The 17,171-nt window shown below is 39.7% G+C and overlaps 1 protein-coding gene across 3 annotated transcripts in view; it reads left to right on the forward strand.

The window, feature by feature from the left end:
• The window catches only part of LYPD6B (LY6/PLAUR domain containing 6B), a 71,856-nt gene that overhangs the window by 14,982 nt on the left and 39,703 nt on the right, over positions 1 to 17,171 (forward strand). For 2 of the 3 annotated variants that reach the window (XM_039855347.1, XM_039855346.1), the window contains exon 2: positions 3,469 to 3,546. The gene's annotated coding sequence lies outside the window, so the exon portion shown is untranslated. Of the gene's footprint in view, positions 1 to 2,911; positions 3,547 to 17,171 lie in introns of those variants that run through there. The other variant, XM_039855345.1, reaches the window with a different exon arrangement.

The raw sequence follows: 17,171 nt of genomic DNA on the forward strand, positions 1-17,171 counted from the left end.
GGCTGAGTAATTGCTTGGGATGGAGAACTGAGTGCCATCTTATTGGGGGGTTTCCTGAGTGGGCTAATTTGAGATCCTTTGTATTAGCATCCTAGTTTCAGCCTGTTGGGGCCAGCTTCTACAACCCATAACATGGTCTCCTTTTTAGAAGTGATGGATTCTTTATCTATACACTAAAAAGAACAATTTTAACAGTGTTCATTTTGTTTTTAATCTAAAAAATATACTTTTGTTATTGAAGTCAGGCTTAAAAAACATAGGAGGAAAACACAGCTAAATTCTCTATAATTTCCTAAAACAGATTTTGTTGTTTAAATGACATGTTTCCAGCTAACTGAACACCGAAGCAGTGAATGAACTTCAACTCAGCTGTGTGCTGACAATCTTGGGTGACAGCAGATCCTCCTAGCTGAGAAGTTTATGCTGGACAAAGTGGCCTGAATCCTCTATGGCTCTTGAATTTGCTTGCAATTCCTTTGCAGCAAAAATGATTGTTTTTCAATAGCTTCCTGGGGACATATTTTGATGACTCATACTGGGCCCCGTTTGTGAATTCAGGTGAGCAGTGGCATCTCCTTTTTGTGCCCCCTGCTCTTTTATACACTGAAGATGAAAAACAGAGTGGAGTGCAGCTCCTTGCTTTTGTCTTTCAGCTATTCAGATGTCTGCGGAGGGAGTTGCTGCGTTTGTCTTAAGACCCATGTTTCCACACAGAAGGCTGGTTACCTTATTAATATGCCGTAGAAAGGAAAAGCTTATGGATGGCAAGCAGGTTGGGGAAGACATGCTTTTTTAGTTGATTTTGTCAGGGTCTTTTATCTACAGGGGTAGAAAGCAGTGTTTCATAGTAGTGCAGTTTCTCTGACTTCTCTACATCCGCTGTTTTGATAGAAGCCATTATCACTGGGTTGTGGGTCAAAAATGACATGTTATAAGCTTTAGGCACCATGATATGCAGAGTTCCAGTGTACACTGGCCACTCAGTGGGGATATTCTAATCTCACTTTGGCTTTAAACATGAAGAATGTTAATTAAGATTGTGGGGGAGATTTACCTAACCCTTAGGGAAGAAAAACTATTTAATAGACTTGTTTTCTTGCCGCTGCTACTCATTCTAAAACAAGGATTTATACAATTAATTGGTTCCTTGTGGAGCATCTCTTCTGCCTCTTATACACTGTTCTTAGAATAAAGTTAACATTTTAAAAATCACACTTTTACATTGTAAATATTTGATAATTACTTGTTGAATTAATTATATAAAAATGATTCCAGAATAAGCAAAATGTGATATGTACTTGCAATGGAATATTATTCAGGCATAGAAAGGAAAGGAATTCTGATACATTATGCTAAGTAAAATACAGATACAAGAGGGCAGGTATTACTTGGCTCCATTTATAGGAGGTACCTTGAGTTGGCAGAGTCATAGAGACAAAGTAGTATAGTGGTTACCAGGGGCGGGAAAGAGGTAATGACGGCTTACTGGGTAATAGCTACAGAGATTCTGTTTGAGGTGATGAAAAATTTCTGGAAATAGTGGTGATAGTTGCACAACATTGTGAATGTACTTAACGCCACTTAACTGTACACTTAAAATGTTAAATGGTAAATTTTATGTTATGTATATTTTACCATTTAAAAAATTGATTCCAATGCAGAAGGGTATATAAGACTTCTACAAATGCAAAAATATGAAAGTAAATCTTATATTTCTTAGTTATATATTGCCTGAGCTTATAAACCTTCCGAGGGTGTTTTTCGGTCAATCTGCCCCTAATCAGCAGTAGAGAAAACCTCTACTCTAGGCTGTTGCCTGAGACCACCGCCTCAGACAGTTGTAGCCCAATTCTCTCTTGGCTTTCTGCTGGGAGAAGTAGTAACATTTCTGGGAAATATCTCAAAGGATAGGGAGTCCATTAATTCTTCCAGGAATTCTAATTTGTATCCCCAGCTCAAGCCAGATGATCCGACCGCTGTATGTTTGGGCACCATTCTGCCTTGCTAAATCACTTCAGTGAGTTGTGCTTCGGCCTCTTATCTCATACTCAGGGAAGTGGTAGGAAATGTTATGGGAGATCCCTACTGTGTACACTTAGAGACACTATTAATTATTACTTTCCCTCCTGACCCCCATAATGAAGATTATAAAGATACTTTAAGAATTTACCCAAGGAAAGGAAGGTTAACACCTTGGGAGCAATTTCTCAACAACAAGAAAAAGCTAACACTCTTGAGAAATATATACATTTTATATTATCTTAGAGTCAATGCAATTGTCTTGCGTCTGTTTTCTTCTTTGCTTTGGCCACTGGAAAACCCAATTTATGAACCACGTCAAGTGATAACTTAATACTTTACAACATACATTTCTGTGGACTAACTTTTCCTCATGCTATTGTAGCCTCTTATGTTGTCTTCTTTGCATAATATACATATTTTAAAAGTCAACTCATCCTTTTTTTCGACATTGGATGGTGTATTAGTAAGGGTTTTCCAGAGAATCCTGATCAATAAGGGGTGTGTGTGTGTGTGTGTTTATGTGTATTGAGAGAGAGAGAGAGGGAATATTTAAGGAATTTACTCACATGAGTATGGAGGCTGGTATACTCAGGGCAGGCCACCAGGCCAGAGACCTGGGAGGAACCCCAGTCTTTTCTCTTATGGCCTCAACTGATCGGACGAGGCCCACCCACATTATGGAGGGTAATCTGCTTTACATGAAGTCTACAATTTAAGTGTTAATCACATTTAAACAATATCTTTACAGCAATATCTAGATATGTTTGATCAAACAATTGGGTACCATAGCCCAGCCAAGTTGATTAAACACATAAAATTAACCATCACAGATAGGGATAAAATATGTAATAGAATTTTTAAAAATTGGGCATAAGCGTTATTTGTCTTTTTTTAGTGACTTGAGTACACATGGAAAAAAGTTTCCAGTTCCCTCCTACCTCCTCATCTAGGTTCTAATCTCATGTTGTCATTATTTCGTCAGCTGGGGCTGTCTTCCAAAGCAGGGTTGGTTAAATGGCATAGAGTCTGCATTGTGTGTGGATGTGTTGAATGTGTGAATGCACTGACCTGCCAACATACCCTGATACATGTCAGTGTTATACAAAGTTCTGCCAGTGCCTTGGTAAACAGCCATTTTTGTGGACAAACATGGTGAGGTGTATATGATTTCACCAATTATTACCATTCCCAATTAGACAGGGCCCAGGTGTGTGTTAATAAAACATTAGCTCACTCTCTCTGTAACCTTAACAGCCCTACCTGACGTGATTCTAGGGATTTCATGCGTTTGATATTGTTCAATTGGTTATATTGCTGCTGTTCTATTCTGAAACGTCTTCAAACATCCGGAGACCTACCTGCCTTTTCTGAGGAAACACTCCAGTTGTTCACGAATGTAACTCATTGTCACCAGTGGCTCTTACCTTATCTTTTTATCTTTGGTAGGCTGGCGGTTACTTTGGATGCAGACCCCTTCGCTATTGGAGAAAGAAGCCTGACAACTGCACTCTCTCTTATCTCAAGGTAAGAATCAAGCAATTACAGACAACCCTCAGCTTTTCATTTGGAAGCTCTGGGTTAGGTCATCACTCTCTAACATCTTGGGACTCTATCTTTAGTCCATCTCCTTGGTGGTGTGCTAGGGTTTCCATCCCATCCTAACCCTTTGCTGCTCAGTGCAGTCCTAGCATTTCGAGCCTGGCTTCTCCCTCAGTTATGTTTCCATTGCATTCAGAAGGGAGTCCCCATGCCAGGGACTCTGCTTCCCACATATTACACTAATTTAGCCAGTTAAAAGAGGACCTTCTAGAGTAATTGTCCTGGTCATGGGGGTGGGATATGTGGGGAGTGGGAAGCAATGCTCAAAAGTGCCTATATCAACTGAAATATGTTGCTAATTTGACTTAGTGGAGGTGATGATTATTGACATTTGTAATTACAGGACATTTAAGTGTTAAGGATTCGAAAATATTTCCTGATCCAAAATAGGATGAGAGTGTTACTCTAACAGAGGAAAGGCAACAGCATCGGTGTGGGCCCCTTTAAAGTTGTGTTTTACTGATGACTGCTTTTTACTTCATTTTGCCGTTTTCATTTAGATGTGATGCTTAATACCCACGCTGACTAGGTTCAGTTGTTAGGCCCCTTTTCGTTTTCCCAGGGAAAAAGCTGAATCTGAGGTCTGGTTTTCTGAGATCAGGCTGCCAAAGCCACGAATGTCTTTTTGAGGCTTCAGGGACCTGAGCTTGGACTGCTGAGTAATCTCCCTGGCGTGGGCTCTCAGCTTCCAGCCCAGAGGCTCTCTTCCTTGCAAACAGACCTCCCACCTTGAAACTGACAGATAAGGGAGGCAGCCTCCAAAGGAAGTCATCTGAGATTGTGAGGTGATGGGACCAGGGCCATGTTTACCTTTCTGTTTCTTGTCCAAAGAGCAGATTGAATTATTAGCCTCATGTTTATTAATGTTAATTATATGTTTCAAGTACAAAGCAGAATTCTGTAGACTATATACTGAGATGCTTTACCATTTTTTTTTTTTAATTGACATGCTGGTATGTTTGTTCCAGATATTTTTCTAGGTATATTTGTTTTTATACCGTTGTGCCCAGATGTGTACATATATAATTGTGGATCCTGTTATTTAATTGACCATTGTAATATCTAAGTTATTAACAACTCTGAATTTAATCTTGAAATTAAGCAAAAGTAGAGACAGTGACTCATCAGTGATTTAACACACACACACACAAAGCTCAGAGATACATTTCCATCATTAACATTTCTTCACAGTGTGCTCATAAGTACTTTTTAACCTGTGGGATCTAGTATAATTAAATTTTTTAAAATGCGTTCATTTTAATTGGTTTCAAGTATACAGTACATTGGTTAGACATTTATATAATTTATAAAAACAATCCTCCTTATTGCTCCTTCTCTTCTCTGGTTTTTCACCTAGCCAATGTATTAATGCTAACTGCCTTACCTATGCCATGCTTCCCATCCCTGTGATCATCTATCAACTACTAATTTGCACTTCTTTAACCCTTCACCCCATTCTCACAGCCCCTCAACCTCCTTTCCCTCTGTCCATCACCAAATTGTCTACTATATTTGTGAGTCTGCTTTTAATTCGTCTGTTCTTTTTGTTCCTTAGATTCTGCAGATAAGTGAAATCATATGATATTTATCTTTCTCTGTCTGACTTATTTCACTCAGCATAATAACATCGAGGTCCATCTATGTCATTGTAAAGCTTTACCTTTTTTAAAGGATGATATCATACTATCCTAATTAGGCCCAAGAAAACAGGTTGGAATCTGTATATTATCATCACTGTTCTCCCCCAGATGATATTGGGTGGTGTGCAAGCTGTTACTTCAACTTAAGAGTCTGCTATTAAGAAACTCGAAGAATATGGAGATTAGAGAAGCAACAGTCCAGCAATGAGACATATAGAGAACAGTGAGTGATCTTCCAGAGCAAGGAAACTTAATGCCTTTGTAGATATAGTTTTAACCATAGCATTAGGAACATCATCATCATCATCATCATAATCATAATAATAATGATAACAATGGTAATGAAAAATAATAACTAATTCTTACCATCTTTGTCACTACCATCATGACAGCTAACATTTATTGGCTCCTATTTTCTGCCAGGCACTAGACTAAGCATTTTATTTGCATAATTCTCTCTTATTAATGAGGAAGGTCCTATTAATATCCACCTTTTACAGTTGAGGAAACTGAGGTTTAAAGAGATTGGGTAAGTTGCCTAAAATTAGATGACCAAGCTAAAAAGTCGCAGAATGGAGTTATAACTGACTGAGCAGCACAAAACAGGGTTTGACCGTGCTGCAGTTTTGACCCACATGTAGGCATTTATGCCTGGCATTCCACTCGACTTTCACACTTGTCCCTGCTCACATGCCCTTTGCCCTCTAATCACCTATCATTGACATTTTGTCTTTTCTGCACTGATGTACTCAAAACATTAAAAAATATATAAGTAGTTCAAGATCATGAAAGCATGTTTGGCTTATAGAGAATATAGAGAAAATAACGAAGACTGAAAATCACTTAGTTTTAAAACATGACTACTCTACAGTCATGAGCATACAGTGTGTTTTGCGATTGTTTGTTCCCTTGTGTATAGTTTGTTCACATAGTTACTATGTATTTATGTTTTGAATTTTAAATTTAACATGTACTTTCTTGTTCCTTTGCTGTCATAAGCCAGTTTTAATGGCTGCTGTATGTGGTTAGAGGGCTCTTAAGTTTATTCCACAGAGGTTGTATCCTTGAGTTGCTCCCATGTGACAAGTGCAGAGCTTCTGCTCACCGTATTGAATAGCCAAGTTCTGTCTGCTGACAGATTGGAATTGTGGGATCTCTCTGCCCCCTCTCATTGTAAATACCTTGTATCTTGAGTGGGGTCTCTATGGGGTTTGGCAGTTCTGCTGGCCTGGAGCCAAGTAGACCCAAATTTGGCTCTGCACTAAAACTAGCTGCAAGTCTTTGGATAAATTACTTAATTTTAGTATCTTAATCTATGGACCACTTACATCTAGTCAGCTCTGTAATTCCAGGAGTTTTCTGAACTTTCTTGATTTATAACTTTATCAGTTCCGATTGATGCAACAACTTTGGCAGGGCTCAGTTGGGTTACTCTGGGTTGCTTCAAGCAGAAAATTTTGTCTTTCAAGATGACCAGACCTGTAAACTCTTAGAAGGTGAAGTATGTCAACTACTTTTATATAACTTTTGCCATTTCCACTCTGTGCACCCCACCAACTTTCTCCACATGCTTACCCACAGAATAGACAGTACAATGTATGTGCTCAACAAACATGAGATGAACAAATATATTCATGGCAAACGCTACTGGCTTTTGTAAGAACCTTTAGCACTATGGCTGATCCAACTTATCAAATTAATAAGATTGTTTCATTTCGATGTGGTCACCACAGACAAGGACTTAGGCCTCCAAAATCTTTCATAATATATTTCAGAGTGATTTTCCTATCAATTTTCCCAATTGTTTACCAATTCTTCCGGCATGTTACGGATGAAAGAACACTGATCTGTGGAATTTGGTATTTTTTCCCCCTGTATTGTGTGTAGTATGGGGTTTTGCTTAGGTCACAGCAAAATCAAAGCTTTCAATGTAATCGTTCTCTTGCTGTGACCAGCAGAAAAAATGAAGGTGTTTGGGGCTTTCTGCATTCTTGGAGCCAAATATCTGAACCTTGGAGATTACATGGTTTGTTCTGACTGGCTCCTCTGATTCTCACCTTGTGATGCTGACCTTGAATTGATTTGCTCATGCCTTGAAGGTGCCTACCCACTTCATTATGTGTTCATTCATCCAACACCATGATATGAAGCTACTTCTGAGGAGGCCAAATTGTGCCATTTTTGGCCCCTATATAGTCTATCACAGACTGAAAGGAATAAAATCCTGAGTTCCCACATCAACCCCCTCTGCAAAGACCTAATTTGGCACTTATCTTGGCATAGAAAGCTTGCCTCCACCTCCCTAGATTTGATCATTAATTAGTCTTAGCTTTTCCAAAGTTAACATGCGGACTGTGGTGGCCTCACTGGGTGGCCACTAGGTGGGTGAGATGAGAGCTTGAAAGCACCATGAGGTGGTTGGTAAACCTGCTGGCAAAGAGACAAGTGGCCTGGTTTCTTGCGTGTGTGTGTGTGTGTGTGTGTGTGCGCGCGCGCGCGCGCGTATGTGTTTGAAATGCTATTGATAATAGCCTCATTTGTTTAGGGCTCTATATTATCTATTCAATAATAATAAACAACCCCAAACTTGGTGGCTTAAAACAGCAACCATTTTATTTGCTCCTGGATCTGTGGATCAGCAATTGGACTAGACTCTGCTAGTCTCACCTGGGGTCACTCATTCTATAGTACTCAACCTGGAAGGTGGTTGATATAAAGGACCTCAACAGAGATAACTCATCTCTGTCATGTGGTCTCATCCTCTAATAGGCTAGCCCAGCCTTCCTGACATGACAGAGCTGTCCAGCAAGAGTACAAGAGAGGAAGCCGCATAGTCCATTGGTCAAAAACGTCATGCGGCTAGCCCATGGGGTAGGGCGGGGGGTTGGTGTTGAAAATAGACTCCATCTGTTAATGGAATTGCTGCAGAGAATTCATGGCCATTGAAAATTTATCATAAGCTCTAAACTTTGATATGAAAGCAATCTGAGATTACTTTATTTAAAAATTATTTTATTTTGCCTTTAAACCATCCTGGAGTAGGAATGGTGGTGTCAGCCCATCTGAGAGAAGTCTGGAAAACAGAGGTCTTCCATAACATACCCAGGAGTATTATAATAAAGATAGTAAAAATGACAGCAAATATTAATATTGTTCTGACTATATGCCAAGCACTGTTTTAAGTTCTTTACATATCAGAATGCGTTTGGTCATTACAAAATCTTATGAGCAGGTACTATTTTATCCCCATTTTATAGATGAGAAAACCAAGGAACAGAGTGGTTAAGTAACTTCTCCCAATATCATAATGGTACTAAATGCCAGAATTGGAATTCTTCCCAGGCAGACTGACTCCACAGTTTGTGCATTAACCTCAAATGCCTCTCAAGTTAATGGAAAGAACATCTTCCTGACTCTTAGCAGAGTTCTCTCTGCTGGGAGGTTTTGCCACAACTTCTGCATCCATAAGAACCTGCATGTTCACCCTAATGTGGTCTCCAGTTAGGAAGAGCTGAGAGTTTAAATGTAGGAGGTCGAGGATGTCAGAAGGATGTTAGTTGGCTAGTTGTGGTGTCAATCTGGACATGTACGGGCCCTACCAGCAAGGGCAGAACATGAGATTAGAGAGACCCGTGCTGCTGGCTGCCCCTCCCATTCCATCACTTCTCACCCTCCCACACCAGAAACTTACCCAGAAAGCCAGATTTCTTGATTATCAAGCAAGAAATCCTAGAGACGCTTTCCTCATACTAGTAGAAACTGTTTTCCTTCAGCTAATCTTGAGGAGTTTATAATCCTGTCCTACCTACATTAAGTGCTTTTTCTTTTTTGGATGCTTGCTTCCTTTTCTTCTTATTCAAACCAGCTGCTACAGTTTATTCTCTAGCATAGACCTGAAAACCTGACAGGGAGGTCTCTATAGCAGAGATTCTCCAAATAGTGCTTTACGGAAAAGCTCAGCCTGCCTTTGCAACAGAATGAAAGAAGAGAGCACAGGCAGGAAGCTGCTTTTATTTCTGAGGCCTTGGGGCTGTTCTTGCCTGGTTATAAATGTAATTGCTTCCTGTGATGTGTCTGGTCAACAGGCCAGTACCCCTTTAGCTCCCTCCTGCTTGGTCAACCAGGACTATTAAAGCCTGCACTTTTGTTTTTCAATAGACTTGGTTAATCAACATTAGCTTTCCTTTGGCTGTGGCTATTTGGGAGTGGGGGTGGGGCTGGCCATGCCCAAGAGAAGGACATGAGACATTGTGTGGAGGAGGAAAGCCAACTGAGAGGCAGCTGGACCTCTGGGACAGTGGCGAGCCGGATGATTTTATAAGTTTAGAAAACAGGGTTCCAGAGTGCACGCAATGGTCCTCATGCTTCCTGAAGAGGGTGTTTGTTTACATTATCCTCATAGAAGATGGTTCAAACATGGTTATTTCCTTGAATTTTGCTGCAGTTTAGACTCATCCTACGTTGTTGGGTTTCACTGTTTCCCTTTCTTGCTGGTTTTATGACGAATGTTGTAGTAAGACAATAACCAAAAGTTTATGTAAGCATCTCCTTTTATTTTTTTCCTAGCATTGAAGAGATTGCTTAACAATAAACACAAAAAAGGAGTTAAAAAAAAAAGAGAATTCTGCTCTAGGCTGACTGTTGGCAAGAAAGGTTGAGCTGGGGAAGGCATATTAAATGGTTAGAATGCATATTTACACATCTGCACATGCAGCCATCAGCTTTTAATCCCCCAGCAATGGGTACTTTTGCAACTTTCTTATAATCCTCAGTGGCATTTCCTTGAAAGGTTGTTTTCAAAAGTCCAACCAAAGCACAGCATTTCAAATTTAACCTTAGATGCTCTTGAAATTTTATCTTCAGTTCTTTCTAGAATAGAGATGAAAACTTCTGTGTCTAAACACAACAAGCCCATGCACAATTCAGCTGTTCACACCACGATCACTTTCCATGTTTAACCTATGCACATTTGAGTCCTGTCTACTTATTAGCTGTGTTTCCGCCCTGTTCTCTAAGTGTGGGTCTGTGCTAGGATAAAAAGGGCAAAGGTGGTTACTCTAGGATGTTAGATCTGTGTTGGCCACGCACTGCGACACCACCAGATGAGCAGCGAATAAATGCGCTCGGACAGTAATATCACCTGCAGCACACACTCTGATCATAGGGGTCTATCTTCTCTTTTTAAATTTTAGGCATACTTTGATCAGGTGTGTGGGCAAGGCTTTTTACTCATGTTTACTTTGGAACCTCAGCAATTTATCCAATCAGATTATTGCCAAAATCATACATGGTGTAAACTCATTTAGCTGTCATCTAACAGAACTGTAATATGAGGCAATAATATAGGATGATTATTTGCTATCTATTAAATCAGTTTGTTTTCTATATTTTTAGTAGCACTGCATTTGTAATTAAACAATATTTTTGATTTTTTATTGAAATATATATTTGACGTGTAACAGCATAAAATTGAGGTATGCAATGTGTTGATTTGATACATTTATGTATTGTAATTTAATTACCATTTTAGAGATAGCACCTCTATCACATTATATAATTATCATTTCTTTTTTGTGGTGGGAATAAAGATCTAGTCCCTCAACAAGTTTGATGATGATAATATAGTAGTGTCATCTATATTCATTATACTGCTCTAGATCTCCAGAACTTATTTGTCTGCTAGTTGCAGGGAAACGGTATTTTAATATATCTCCACCAAAAGTTTAAATTAGAGTGATGTCAAATAGTGGGAGATTCATATTAATTAGGAAATGAGAATCTCTAATGCATTCATATGACTCTGAAAGAGAGAGACTGGTTATGACCCTCCGAAAGAGAAAAATTTTCAAATTTCAAGTCTTTAAAATCAACCGCCATAGTCTTTAACTTTCACTTGTTGACATGTGTGCTTACCCTTTTAGAATAAGACATTGTATTAGTTTTATAGAATTCCTAAAATAACCTAGGCAGAGGCCAAGAGCGGAGAACCAGGCGGTGTTCCTATAGGATTTCTCTCCACCAAATTAACAAATGTCCCCTCTCAACCACTTCTCCTTTATCTCGTAGATCCCTGTTATCACCAGAGGCTGAATGGATAGTTCTGTCTTTAGCTTTCCTTGAACTGTGAGCCGAAATGAAGATTTTAAATATAGAATTTTAAAATCTTAGGGGAGAAAGTGACATTGATTTATTTGTTTTGTTCTCGGCCCACCTGAGGAACCTGTCCTGTCAGGTAATGAACAACTGCTTTTATCCTAACTAGTGACTTCAAGAGAATAATTACTCATCTCATCATTACCGTTTCCCCTGAGTCATCCAGGCTGGCTCAGATTGGTTTCAACTGAATAGGCAATGGACTCTAGGGCCAAGGTTCCTGTATAGTAATGTGAATTATATAAACATGTCTTGGACATGGAGCCATGGCTCATCCTGGAAAGATATTTCATAGGTCCAGATTTTCAGCCATGTGTATTCAGTGGGGACCTTTGTAAAGCCCCTTTAAGGCCCTGTTCTTGTGACGGTGTGGAAAGCCTTGATATTAAAACATGTGCCGGTCATAGGTGATTACTATAGAAAGGCAACTAGGGTTGCTTTCATTTACGAATGCTACTTGTTCTCTATCATGTCACTGTCCTCAGTAAGACTCTTGGGTCCTATTGCATATGATTTGGATCACAAATATGAGACCGAATTGTCCTGCATCAAAATTGAATGTATGAGTAGTGGTAGAGATCGGTGTTGACTGGCACGTGTGTTTAGTTCTAGTTCATTCCAAAGTTCAATTTATTTCCAAGTTCTTTATGTTTTTATTTATTTCAGATTTAGAGAAACTTAGATTTGGGTGGGAGCTGTCTTTTGAGATTTAGTTGAGCCATCACATCTTCATGGGAGAGCTTGACATGTAGAAAATAAAAAGAAAATATTCAAAGCAAAATGCTGGATGCAAGTTTGTGGGTTAGTTGAAAATCCTCCCTCTTTTACAAATTCTTAACTAATCCTTCCTGGGTTTAAATAGAATAAACAGTTGCTTTCATAACAGCTACTCTATCACCTTTCTCTATCTTCAGGCACTTGAAATACATCATTAAACAACATCGGCATTAATCCAAGGCCCTTTAGACTGTAGACTGAGCTCCTTGGGGCAGGAAACTGGCTTTCTTCATCTTGAATTCAGAAGACTAAGAAAAATAAGAACAAAAACATACACACATAAAATCTATTTTCTAGGCAGGTATGTATGAAATAACCAGTAACCATGAAAATAAAACAAGTTGTGATCCTGAAGCGTGGGCACTTTGATGGCACGTCCTGAAGGACCCGTGCTAGATGGAAACCTGGATATTGGGAGAGCTGCTCTGGGAGTCCTGGATGGGGGCTGCCTGGGCAGGTAATACTGTGTGCCCTGTGGACAGCTGACTTTACCATTGCCCGTGATTCCTGTGTTGAAATAGGAAGGCTCAGCCCAGACAAATGCTAAGGAAACAAAACCAACTCTTTTATTACTGTCTACAACATTTATAGCCAGGTCCTACTCAATGCCCTTATCCTTGAGGCATTCTGACAGTCATTTTAATGATTTATTTTCTTTTTCACAACCCAAAACAAATAAAATATTTTATCGCCTTTTGGGTAGACTCAATGTCTTTCTCTTCGTTTCATCACTTTCTGGGTCTATAAAATTCCCCTTACCTTTCAGTTTTTATAACTCAAAGATAGGAATTTTGTTTTTCTCATTCTTTATGTGAAGGTGTTTTTTTTGTTTTTTTTTTTTGTTTTTTTTTCTTAGTCTGTGATTTTTTTGTCCTGTACCCCAGCCTTTTTGTGTTGTGGTGGTGGTGGTGGTAGCGGGAAGACAGTGGGAGAGGGAAAAGGGGACTCAAGAAAGGCCACATGTTTGCAGTAACACAGATCATAGGGAAAGATTTTAAATAAGGAAAATATTTTTTCAATGCTGTTTCCACTATTTAGAGCTATGAGAACATCGGAGCCACTGAGAGTGAAGAAGAAGTGGTTGTGCTGTATTCTGTATTGAAATTTGCTCCATAGTTTCCTTCCCGGGATCCGCACTAAAAACCAATGACCTGTGTGAGAACCCACAGCGTTGTGATTACTCCTCTCCATTCTGACTTGTATGTCTTTGCCCCAAGCTCCTTGTTTTATAGCTCACAGGCTCATTTTTTTCCTACTCGTTGCTCTTTTTGCTTATATTTGCTTCATTTTCAATATGCCGGCTTATGTTGAAGTGTCAACAGCATGCCACTAACTCAGACATGTCGTCATGAGCCACAAAAGCTCCTCACCACATGTGTGGCTTTGTCAGGGCAAAACTCTTCCGAGATAGGCGACTTCAAGTCTGAATTGATGCAGCATGCAACTGTGTCAAGTTCAGTGGTGCAACTGAATGATTTGAGATGTCTACTTCCTGCCCCTCTGGTCCTTCCACCATCAGCTCCAATGAAGAGCATAGAATTGAAAGGGGCTTCAGGGTCCTTTCCTTCAAGGATCCTGGTCTCCAAGTGTAGAAATCCATTTGATGGGTTGCTCACCCATCCTCTACTTAACTAATTTCATCACTCTCAGGCAGCCCATTCTCTGCCTAGGCATTTCAAAATGACCCCAAATGGATCACTCTGCAACTTTTCTGAATTCATCTTCTAAAGTAACTTTTTCCTCTCCAACTATTTGAAAAGTTATCACTCAAAGTTTAACTCTCAGTTTTCTTCCTTTTTCCACCAGTTTTCATTTCTCTGGGCAAACAAGTATAGATTTCACAAATATTATAATTAAGGCCAAGTTTTTAAACCTCTCACTATCCTGGAGAGATGGTTCTGTAGGCTTCCTAATTATAAGTGAATGCTAAATTTCAATGGTGATCAGATTTGTGAAGAGGAATTTTGTTTGATCCAGATGTTGTAATCTAAAGATGAGGCTCTGTTGTGCATTAGCTTCTTTAAGCAGCAGACCTGTGGCTCGCATTTGTCATGTTAACCACAGTTGACCCTCAAACAAAGCAGGGGTTGGGGATGGTGACCCCCTGTGCAGTTGAGAATCTGTGAATAACTTTTGATTTCCCCCAAACAACTTGATAATAGCCTATTTTGACCATAAATCTTAGCAATAACATAAATGTCAATCAACACATATTTTGCATATTATCTGTACTATATACTGTATTTTACAATAAAGCAAGCTAGAGAAAACATTATTAAAATCATAAGGAAGAGAAAATATATTAACAGTATTCCTTGAAAAAAATTTGTGTATAAGTGGATCCATGTCATTCAAACCCGTGTTATTCGAGGGCCAACTACTGACATTTTTGCTCTCACCTTAACCGTTGACTCACAGGCTGCCAAACTATGTCTACATTTTGGCTTTGGTGGGGGCATTCAGGTTAATCAGGTAACTATAGGCAGTTGGCAGGACTTGTCTGTTAGCCACCTATATGCTAGCATGACAGCTACCCCATAGATTCTACAGAAAGCAGGCAGTGGTACTACGACCGTGAGAGATGTCACATGCATCCACATAGGATGGATATCTGACAGACTTTAAAATTAGGGTAGCACCTATGCTTTCAACCAATAACAACTCTACTAAAAAGAGACCTTCCCCATGCACACGCCCACTATCCCCATGCCCTAAAACGTCCAAGCATTCTTACTTTGAAATGTCTCATCTGCTTTCATCCTTAGTTGAATTGTTTGGGGATATTTGAAGTAGATCAATTCAGCTGTGTTTGCATTTTCTAGAACATGAAAAATGATGTTTCAGTTATTACATGTGGAGAGATGAGGAACCAGATGTACAGCCCGGATTTTTAGACTGCAGGTGGAACTGGCAGCATCAGTAGCCAGAGAAACGGCCTCCAAGCATGTGAGCTGAGTCAATTTGATCCGTGCCACATGGACAGTATAAATCTGGAACACCACAACAACAGATTTCTTCAAATGCATTTCCAACCACTCATTTGGTGGAAAAACTTTATTTTTCCACTGTTGGACCTCTCTTTCCATCTAATGTGTAGCCAATTGGCTAAGAGAGTAACACAAAGCTGGCCAGGATTCTGTTTTTAGTGTTTTGGCAGGAAAGAGAGGTTTGTTATAATTGGTAACTTCGCAGTTCTTCCATCTGGCCCTTTCCTCCTATCCCTTATTTCCCTTCACCTTATTTCTTTGGGGGGCAGTTATGTTGCTTTTTATTTAGAAAGTGGATGTAAATGGCCAATGGTGACAAAAGAGCTCACGCATTGCTTTTTGGTTTAGAGGGTGGACTTTTGGGGAGTCGCCAGTAGGAGGCTTTGCAAGGGAGTGGGAGAGATGGCTGATGCTCTGTGAACAAATCTCATACCTGCTGGGCAGTTCATTGTGCATTTCCTGCAATGAGCAGCTTCAGCAAGCTGTACAGAGAGCCTGTTCATAGAGCTGAGGGCGGTTTAGCTAAATCTTCCCCAACCTCCTGCCCCCCTGAACAAGAAAGCTCAGTGTCAGCTTTTTATATTACATGGCCCTATCTCCTTCCTCCACAGGTTTCTTTGCCACAATTGAAAGTGAAAAAAACTGGAAGGGAGCGAACATTTATTGAGTGCTTCCTGTAGGCTAGGGGTTAGGGAACATAGTTTATACTTAATTCATTTAATCCTCACTGTTTCTTTTCATTCACTTCTTACCACAGCCCTGAACTTTAAGTTTTCTTGTTCTGATTTATAGATGAGGAAACTGAGACTCTAAGAAGTTAAGCAACTTAGGCTAACCAGTTCCCAACAGGGACGATCAGAGCTTAAGTTCAGGATCTGAACAAGGTTTTCTTGACTCCGGTTAAATCCAGGATACACTAAACCTTGAGAATAACCTGTGTTCCACTGGGGGCTGGAGCTTTAACTACTCAGGCTGAGAAGCAATTAGGCTTCTTGCAGCACAGCCTTTTTATGTGGAATGCAACATGTAGACAGACAATGGTTCATTGTTCTTTCCTTTATTGCCGTCAAATGATGTCAGAGCTGTATTGAAATTTTAAAATATTATAAAGTCAGCATCTTTTCACCACTGTGATCTAGAAGTCAGTGCAAAATTAACTCAAAGTCAGTTTTCTATCATTTTACCCTCTCCTGCCCCTCCCAAATGAGACTAACCAGTGCTACTGATATGCCCTGTCCTTTTAGTACATGGCAGACAACTAAAGTGAGTAAAATTTGAGCAGAGTCTGTCAAATTTAAAGAACTCTGCATTTTTAGCAACTTCAGACAGACACTGGCAGCTAACTTACCTTGCTTTTGAAATTTTATTTTCCTTTAAACTTGAGAAATGCCTTTAATACTTTCCTCCTGATACTAATGCATTACAGCCATGGTCTTCTAAGCCAAACCTCTGTTTTATGAGGTCCTGATTCATCGGGCAATGCAGTAGCAGGTACCGACATTATATGCTGTTATATAAGTGAAACCAGTGGATTTCATGGTTCTCTGCTTCTGGGTCATAATTCTTTGGTAACAGTGAGAATTCCAAACCTGGTGGTATACATTCTTTTCTTTCTTAACAAATAGTGTATCCCTGCACTTAAGCTAGCCAGTAGGTCTTGTCAATAAATCCATCAAAGGTGAGGCCAGTCTGCACAAAGCACACTTTACATCTCCCCCAGTGGAATGAAAGGCAGCGCTTTAGACCCTGGTGGGACGGAAATTACTTTTCTTATCCAGCTCAAGGATAAAAGTGTACATCTATCGGATTTTATTCTTGTCTGGCTACTACAGTGGCCAAGGGATTACTTGTTTCTTCATTAGCCACTTTGTAAATATCCAAGTTTGGGGGAGAGGAAAGAAACTTCCAGCTACACCCACTGATTTCAGAATCACTGACCAGTGGCAGGCTAGAGAGCAGTGTATGCTGGGAGGCCTGATTTCCTTTCCCACAG

This window comes from Pteropus medius, unplaced genomic scaffold (genome assembly GCF_902729225.1).
Source record: "Pteropus medius unplaced genomic scaffold, Ma_sr-lr_union100, whole genome shotgun sequence".
Classification (NCBI taxonomy): Eukaryota; Metazoa; Chordata; class Mammalia; order Chiroptera; family Pteropodidae; genus Pteropus; species Pteropus medius.